At 45.0% G+C, this 9,154-nt stretch overlaps 1 protein-coding gene and 2 long non-coding RNA genes across 4 annotated transcripts in view; all 3 read right to left on the minus strand.

The window, feature by feature from the left end:
* Nucleotides 1-9,154, minus strand: part of LOC139579362 (C-type lectin domain family 4 member E-like) — a 295,157-nt gene that overhangs the window by 24,179 nt on the left and 261,824 nt on the right. The gene's annotated exons all lie outside the window — the stretch shown is intronic.
* Nucleotides 111-5,949, minus strand: LOC139579365 (uncharacterized). The gene is made up of 3 exons (XR_011675733.1): nt 5,879-5,949; nt 1,151-1,245; nt 111-857 (listed from the first exon to the last, which is right to left on the minus strand). It is a non-coding gene; the product is annotated as an uncharacterized lncRNA (long non-coding RNA).
* LOC139579372 (uncharacterized) lies at nt 6,168-7,071 on the minus strand. Its single transcript, XR_011675739.1, has 3 exons — nt 6,835-7,071; nt 6,438-6,539; nt 6,168-6,343 (listed from the first exon to the last, which is right to left on the minus strand). It is a non-coding gene; the product is annotated as an uncharacterized lncRNA (long non-coding RNA).

Genomic DNA, 9,154 nt, shown 5'->3' on the forward strand with positions numbered 1-9,154 from the left:
ATAACCATTCAGCATGACCATCAACATGATAACTACTAGACATCACCACATAACCATTCAGCATGGCCATCAACATGATAACTACTAGCCATCACCACATAACCATTCAGCATGACCATCAACATGATAACTACTAGTCATCACCACTTAACCATTCATCATGACCATCAACATGATAACTACTAGTCATCATCACTTAACCATTCAGTATGACCATCAACATGATAACTACTAGTCATCATCACTTAACCATTCAGTATGACCATCAACATGATAACTACTAGTCATCACCACTTAACCATTCATCATGACCATCAACATGATAACTACTAGACATCACCACTTAACCATTCATCATGACCATCAACATGATAACTACTAGCCATCACCACTTAACCATTCAGCATGACCATCAACATGATAACTACTAGTCATCACCACTTAACCATTCATCATGACCATCAACATGATAACTACTAGTCATCATCACTTAACCATTCAGTATGACCATCAACATGATAACTACTAGTCATCATCACTTAACCATTCATCATGACCATCAACATGATAACTACTAGACATCATCACTTACCAGTAAACAACAAGAGAGAGAGAGAGAGAGAGAGAGAGAGAGAGAGAGAGAGAGAGAGAGAGAGAGAGAGAGAGAGAGACAAAAGCATCTTAAGCCTATCACAGGGATAACCAATAATTATGGTGTGATTGGTTTCTCACAGACCCAGTGTTGTTCAACACATGGTCCATCCTTCCAGCTCTTCAATGGGTCTGTGGCTGTCTGTGAGATCTCAACACAAGCTGCCTTGTCATTGAGGTTATTAGGTTCCCCTTCCATCCAATACCTATAAACCACACAGTGAATCAGAGTTGAAAATCGTCTAAAACATCATAGAGAATCAGTCCGTTAACCTCGTCACCAGGCTTTACTGCTACCATTTGAGAGAGAGAGAGAGAGACAGAGAGAGAGAGAGAGAGAGAGAGAGAGAGAGAGAGAGAGAGAGAGAGAGAGAGAGAGAGAGAGAGAGAGAGAGAGAGAGAGAGCTGGCTGGAGATGAGGTTATCGGACTGTAAAAATGATCATTGCAACAACAGAGAAACAGATAGTAAAAGAAATTCAGAACTGTCAATCACTCACGTAGGTTTAAATGGTGTGTTGTCAACCCACTGCCAGATTCCGTCTTTTTTTAAAGCACCAATCCAGACATTCTTCTTAAATTCATTCATGAATATCTATAATATAAATTTGGAAGAAAAACAATGGCCATTATTTGATCTCCACGGCAGAGACATACATACTAGTAGTAGTATGATAGTAGTAGTAGTAGTAGTATAATAGTGGTAGTATAATAGTATTATTATCATAGTGGTGGTATAACAGTAGTAGTATAATAGTACTTTTACTTCACGATATTCCTGAAGATAATTATATACTTTTTACTCCATACATTTTCCCTGACACCCAAAAGTACTCGTTACATTTTGAATGCTTAGCAGGACAAGAAATTGGTCTGATTCACACACTTATCAAGAGGGCATCCCTGGTCATCCCTACTGCCTGTGATTTGGCAGACTCACTAAACACAGGCTTTGTTTGTAAATTATGTCTGGGTGTTGGAGCATGCCCATGGTTATCCGTAAATTAAAAAAACAAGACAATTATGCTGTTCGGTTTGCTTTATAAGGAATTTGAAATGATTTAGACTTTTACTTTTGAAAGGGCTGCCTAAGTATGATCCCCAATCAGAGACAACGATAGTCAGCTGCCTCTGATTGGGAACCATACCCGGCCAACAAAGAAATATATAAACTAGAATGCCCACCCCAACCTAACCAAATAGAGAAATAAAAAGGCTCTCTATGGTCAGGGCGTGACAGTACCCCCCTCCCCAAGAAGGTGCGGACTCCGGCCGCAAAACTTGACTCAATAGGGGAGGGTCTGGGTGGGCATCTATCCTCGGTGGTGGCTTCGGTTCGAGATGTAGCCCCCGCTCCGTAAGCTGATCCCACCGCTTCTGTGGGACCGGACCGTGGGATCGTCGCCGGAGACTCCGGACCATGGATCGTTGTCAGAGGAACCGGACCGTGGATCATCGCCGGAGGCTCTGGACTGGGAACCACCACTCGAGGCTCCGGACTGCAGATCGTCGCCTGAGGCTCTGGACTGGGAACCGCCGCTCGAGGTTCCGGACTGCAGATCGTCGCCGGAGGCTCTGGACTGGGAACCGCCGCTGGAGGCTCTGGACTGCAGCTTGTCGCTGGAAACTCTGGATTGCAGATCGTCACTTTAGGCTCCGGACTGCAGATCGTCGCTGGAGGCTCTGGACTGGGAACCCCCGCTGGAGGCTCTGGACTGCAGCTTGTCGCTGGAAACTCTGGATTGCAGATCGTCGCTGGAGGCTCCGGACTGCAGATCGTCGCTGGAGGCTCTGGACTGGGAACCCCCGCTGGAGGCTCTGGACTACAGCTCCTCGCTGGAAACACTGGACTGCAGATCATTGCTGGAGGCTCCGGACTGCTGACCGTTGCTGGAGGCTCCGGGCATGGATTATCACTGGAGGCTTCGTTGCATGGATCATTACTACAGGTTCCGGGCCATGGATCATCACTGGAGGCTTTGTGCCATGGATCATCAATGGAGGCTTCGGGCCATGGATCATCACTGGAGGCTTCGTACGTGGAGCCGGAACAGGTCTCACCGGACTGAGGAGACGTACTGGCAGCCTGGTACGTGGAGCTGCCACAACGCGTCCTGGCTGGATACCTACTTTAGCTCAGTGAGTGTGGAGAGCTGGCACAGGACGCACTGGGCTAAGAAGGCGCGCTGGAGGCATAGTGCGTATAGCCGGTGTACGATATACTAGGCCGTGGAGGCGCACTGGAGGTCTGGAGCGTAGAGCAGGCACAACGTGTCCTGGCTGAATACCCCTGTAGCACGGCAAGTGCGGCGAGCTGGCACAGGCCGCACTGGGTTGTGCTGGTGAACTGGGGATACCATGCGTAGAGCTTGCGCAGGATATCCTGGGCTGAAGAGACGCACCGGAGACCAGGAGCGCTGAGCCGGCACAATCCGTCCTGGCTGAATGCCCACTCTAGCAAGGCAACTGCGGGGATCTTGCACAGAGCGCACGGGCTGTGGATGCGCACTGAAGGCACGGTGCACAGAACCGGAAAACGTGGCACTTGAACCGTGACCAACTCCTCATTGTGTTTACAGGGAGTTGGTTTTCATTCACCCCTTAGTTCCGTTCGTTCCGCTCGCTGCGCTCGCCAACCCGTGTGCCCTCCCCACAATTTTTTGGGCAGGCTGCCTCTCTTGCTTCCGTCCTTGCCGTGACTCCTGGTATCACCGCCGTTCCTCACTCGCTCCTTCCGCCTGTTTCCACGGCAGGCTCTCATGCCCTGCCATTACCACCTCCCATGTTCATGATGTCCTCCATTCCGGGGCACGCTGCTTGGTCCGTTGTTGGTGGGATCTTCTGTTACGGCTCTCGTTTATAGAAGGAGTGGACCAAGGCGCAGCGTGGTAGGCGTACATCGTCTTTTTATTGATGACACCAAAACAGTTCTGTAAGGCTAAGAACCTAAACAGAGAACAAGATCCCACAACTGAAGGTGGGAAAAAGGGCTGCCTAAGTATGATCCCCAATCAGAGACAACGATAGTCAGCTGCCTCTGATTGGGGACCATATCCGGCCAACAAAGAAATATAGAAACTAGAATGCCAACCTCAAATCACACCCTGACCTAACCAAATAGAGAAATAAAAAGGCTCTCTAAGGTCAGGACGTGACATATACGGCTCGTTTTGTGCGTAATTTCCCTCAAGACAGGAATGTCTGTGTTCTGCCAAAGAGCCCGGATCTCTAACCCATTGAGCACGTCTGGGACCTGTTGGATCGGAGGGTGAGGGCTAGGGCCATTCCCCCCAAAAATGTCAGGGAACTTGCAGGTGCCTTGGTGGAAGGGTGGGGTAACATTTCACAGCAAAAACTGGCAAATCTGGTGCAGTCCATGAGGAGGAGATGCGCTGCAGTACTTAACTTCTTATGGCTGAAATCCTGGTAACGGGATCGATATGACAACAGCCAGTGAAAGTGCAGGGCGCCAAATTCAAACAACATAAATCTCATAATTAAAATTCCTCAAACATACATGTATCTCATACCATTTTAAAGGTAATCTTGTTGTTAATCCCACCAAAGTGTCCGATTTCAAATAGGCTTTTCAGCGACAGCACCACAAACGATTATGTAAGGTCACCGCAAAATCACAGACAAACACAGTAATTTTCCCAGCCAAAGACAGGAGTCACAAAAAGCAGAAATAGAGATAAAATGAATCACTAACCTTTGATGATCTTCATCAGATGACACTCATAGGACTTCATGTTACACAATACATATATGTGTTGTTCGATAAAGTTAATATTTATATACAAAAACCTCAGTTTACATTGGTGCCATGTTCAGAAATGCCTCCAAAATATCCGGAGAAATTACAGAGAGCCACGTCAAATAACATAAATACTCATCATAAACTTTGATGAAAGATACATGTTTTACATAGAATTAAAGATTTCCAAAAGCTTTACGGCAAAACACAATATTCAATAATCTGAAAACAGCGTTCAGCCACAAAAGCAAGCCATACAGTTACCCGCCAAATTGTGCAGTCAACAAAACTCATAAAAAGCATTATAAATCTTCACTTACCTTTGCTGATATTCGCCGGAATGCACTCCCAGGACTCCCACTTCCACAAGAAATGTTCGTTTTGTTCGGTAATGTCCATCATTTATGTCCAAATAGCTACTTTTGTTAGCGCGTTTGGTAAACAAATCCAAAGTCACTAAGCGTGTTCACTAAAAGCTGACGAAATGTCCAAAAGTTCCGTAACAGTCAGTAGAAACATGTCAAATGATGTATTGAATCAATCTTTAGAAGGTTTTTAACATAAATCTTGAATAACGTTCCAACCGGAGAATTACATTGACTTCAGATGAGCGATGGAACAGAGCTCCCTCTCATGTGAACGCGCATGGTTAGAGCATGGTCAGGTCATGGCAGACCTGACTTATTCCCCTCTCATTCGGCCCCCCTTCACAGTAGAGGCATCAGACAAAGTTCCACAGACTGTTGACATGTAGTGGAAGCCGTAGGAAGTGCAAACTCATCCATATCTCGCTGTGATTTCAATAGGATCTTGGTTGAAAATCGACCAGCCTCATAATTCCCACTTCCTGTTTGGATTTTTTCTCAGGTTTTTGCCTGCCATATGAATTATTTTATACTCACAGACATCATTCAAACAGTTTTAGAAACTTCAAAGTGTTTTCTATCCAATATGAATAATAATATGCATATATTAGCAACTGGGACTGAGGAGCAGGCAGTTTAATATGGGCACCTCTGGGCACCTTTCATCCAAGCTACTCAATACTGCCCCTGCAGCCATAAGAAGTTAATGCAGCTGGTGGCCACACCAGATACTGACTGTTACTTTTGATTTTGACCCCCCCTTTGTTCAGGGACACATTACTCCATTTCTGTTAGTCACATGTCTGTGGAACTTGTTCAGTTTATGTCTCAGTTGTTGAATCTTGTTATGTTCATAGAAATATGTATTTACACACGATAAGTTTGCTGAAAATAAACACAGTTGACTGTGAGAGGACTTTTCTTTTCTGCTGAGTTTATATAATTTCATGCAAACTTTCGTTTCTGAGAGGAAATGTATGAAAAAAATTGACAGTGATTTGAACATTTGCAATGCAGTTGGTTATACATGTTGAATACTAATCAGAGAAGTAGATGATAATAAAGAGACTGTCGTGTTGTAGTATTAATAATGTATTATTTATTACCTGTTCTTCTCTGCTGTTTATAATAACCAACTCTCCTTTCATTGTTCTGCATTCCCTCTGACCGGCCCCAGTGCTGTTCATCGTGGAGGAGAGATAATAACAGCTGGTGCCAAACTTCCACCATCCAGCTAGACAGGGTTTCTCTGAGAAACACAACAGAACAGCAGGCATTCAAAAGTCTACAAATATACTACATCTCTTCTATGTACTAAATGAAATGAATCAACTCCACTCACCATAGAACCCTGGTCTGTAGCTGGTTTCTCTCTTCAGTCAGCTTGTTGTAACTGGTCTGTAGCTGGTTTCTCTCTTCAGTCATGTTGTTGTAACTGGTCTGTAGCTGGTTTCTCTCTTCAGTCATGTTGTTGTAACTGGTCTGTAGCTGGTTTCTCTCTTCAGTCATGTTGTTGCAACTGGCCTGTAGCTGGTCTCTCTCTGTTGAGTAGTGATGACCAATGACTCCATCTGTAAAAAGGAAGAGTTAATTAAAAATGTAATTTCCTCACATTTGTTGATTAAGTAGGCTACTTAAGTCTCAGTGACAACACACTAAACTTACAGTAGACAGACAGGCCTATGATCCCAGCCAATAAGAGAACACACAGCAGCCCCAGACACACTGCAGCAATTCCAGAGGGTCTCTTCCACCACTGAAAATGCACTAAATCACAAATTGTTAAAGTAAGTAAAGTAATCTTTGGTAATGTGTTTTACTGTATCATCCAGGATTGGGACAAATAAAGCTATAGCAATACAGGGTAATATCACCTGTTCAATGTGTGTAATTTGTGTGTGTGTGTGTGTGTGTGTGTGTGTGTGTGTGTGTGTGTGTGTGTGTGTGTGTGTGTGTGTGTGTGTGTGTGTGTGTGTGTGTGTGTGTGTGTGTGTGTGTGTGTGTGTGTGTGTGTGTGTGTGTGTGTGTGTGTGTGTGTGTGTGTGTGTGTGTGCGATCTTACCAGAAGCACCAATTCCATCTCTTGGACTGGGTTTGAAGTCTCTTACGTTGCCATATAATTGGCCATCAATGTCTGTGTTCTTCATTGCATCAGGCTCATCGTCTTCAAATCCATCTGAGTTTCCATAAACTCCCTCTGACATCTTAACACACTTGTGGTCAAATACAGTAACTTCTACTTCTAACCTCAACTCTAATATACGTCTGTAGCTGTGTCTTCTCCCTGCACTGTCCTGCGTCTGTGTGATTTACTGTAGTGACACTATTTTTTAAACGTTCAACCACAGTGAAGGGGAAACTTGTGTAGGGAAGGAAGCCAGTGTAGGGAAGCTAGCACTGGAGTAATGATCAAATTTCTTCGTTCTAGTCAGGATTCTAGCAGCCGTATTTAGCACTAACTGAAGTTTATTTAGTGCTTTATCCGGGTAGCCGGAAAGTAGAGCATTGCAGTAGTCTAACCTAGAAGTAACAAAAGCATGGATAAATTTTTCTGCATCATTTTAGGACAGAACATTTCAGATTTTTGCAATGTTACGTAGATGGAAAAAAACTGTCCTTGAAACAGTCTTGATATGTTCGTCAAAAGAGAGATCAGGGTCCACAGTAACGCCGAGGTCCTTCACAGTTTTATTTGAGACGACTTTACAACCATCAAGATTAATTGTCAGATTTAACAGAAGATCTCTTTGTTTCTTGGGACCTAGAACAAGCATCTCTGTTTTGTCGAGGTTAAAAGTAGAAAGTTTTCAGCCATCCACTTCCTTAGGTCTGAAACACAGGCTTCTAGCGAGGGCAATTTTGGGGCTTCACCATGTTTCATTGAAATGTACAGCTGTGTGTCATCCGCATAGCAGTGAAAGTTAACATTATGTTTTCGAATGACATCCCGAAGAGGTAAAATATATAGTGAAAACAATAGTGGTCCTAAAACGGAACCTTGAGGAACACCGAAATGTACAGTTGATTTGTCAGAGGACAAACCATTCACAGAGACAAACTGATATCTTTCCGACAGATAAGATCTAAACCAGGCCAGAACTTGTCCGTGTAGACCAATTTGGATTTCCAGTCTCTCCAAAAGAATGTGTTGATCGGTGGTATCAAAGGCAGCACTAAGGTCTAGTAGCACGAGGACAGATGCAGAGCCTCGGTCTGACGCCATTAAAAGGTCATTTACCACCTTCACAAGTGCAGTCTCAGTGCTATGATGGGGTCTAAAACCAGACTGAAGCATTTCGTATACATTGTTTGTCTTCAGGAAGGCAGTGAGTTGCTGCGCAACAGCTTTTTCAAAAAGAATTGAGAGGAATGGAAGATTCGATATAGGCCGATAGTTTTTTATATTTTCTGGGTCAAGGTTTGGCTTTTTCAAGAGAGGCTTTATTACTGCCACTTTTAGTGAGTTTGGTACACATCCGGTGGATAGAGAGCCATTTATTATGTTCAACATAGGAGGGCCAAGCACATGAAGCAGCTCTTTCAGTAGTTTAGTTGGAATAGGATCCAGTATGCAGTTTGAAGGTTTAGAGGCCATGATTATTTTCATCATTGTGTCAAGAGATATAGTACTAAAACAGTGAAGTGTCTCTCTTGATCCTAGGTCCTGGCAGAGTTGTGCAGACTCAGGACAGCTAGGCTTTAGAGGAATACGCAGATTTAAAGAGGAGTCCGTAATTTGCTTTGGTGGTGGTGGTGGTGGCGGCTGTGGTGGCGGTTGTGGTGGTTTTGGTGGTAGTGGCGGTTGTGGCAGTTGTGGCAGTTGTGGTGGTGGTGGTTGTGGTTGCTGTGGTGACGGTTGTGGAGGTAGTGGCCGTTGTGGCGGTTATGGTGGTGGTTGTGGTGGTGGTGGTTGTGGTGGCAGTTGTGGTTGTGGTTGTGGTGGTTGTGGTGGTAGTGGCGGTAGTGGTGGCGGTTGTGGTGGTTGTGGTTGTGGCGGTGGTGACGGTTGTGGTAGTGTCGGTTGTGGTGGTTGTGGTGGTAGTGACAGTAGTGGCGGTTGTGGCAGTTGTGGCAGTTGTGGTGGTAGTTGTGGTTCTGGTTGTTGTGGTGGAAGTGGTGGTAATGGTAGTGGTTGTTGTAGTGTCGGTTGTGGTGGTGGTTGTAGTGGTAGTTGTGGTGGTAGTGGTGATAGTGTCGGTTTTTGTAGTGTTGGTTGTGGTGGTAGTGTTGGTAGTGGTGGTAGTGTCTGTTGTGGTAGTGTCGGTTGTGTGATTGTGGTGTCGGTTTTGGTGGCGGTTGTGGTGGCGGTTGTGGTGGTTGTTGTGGTTGTGGTGGTGTTAGTGGTGGTTGTGTCGATTGTGGTGGTAGTGGTGGCAGCCATC

This window comes from Salvelinus alpinus, chromosome 6 (assembly GCF_045679555.1).
Source record: "Salvelinus alpinus chromosome 6, SLU_Salpinus.1, whole genome shotgun sequence".
Lineage (NCBI taxonomy): Eukaryota > Metazoa > Chordata > Actinopteri > Salmoniformes > Salmonidae > Salvelinus > Salvelinus alpinus.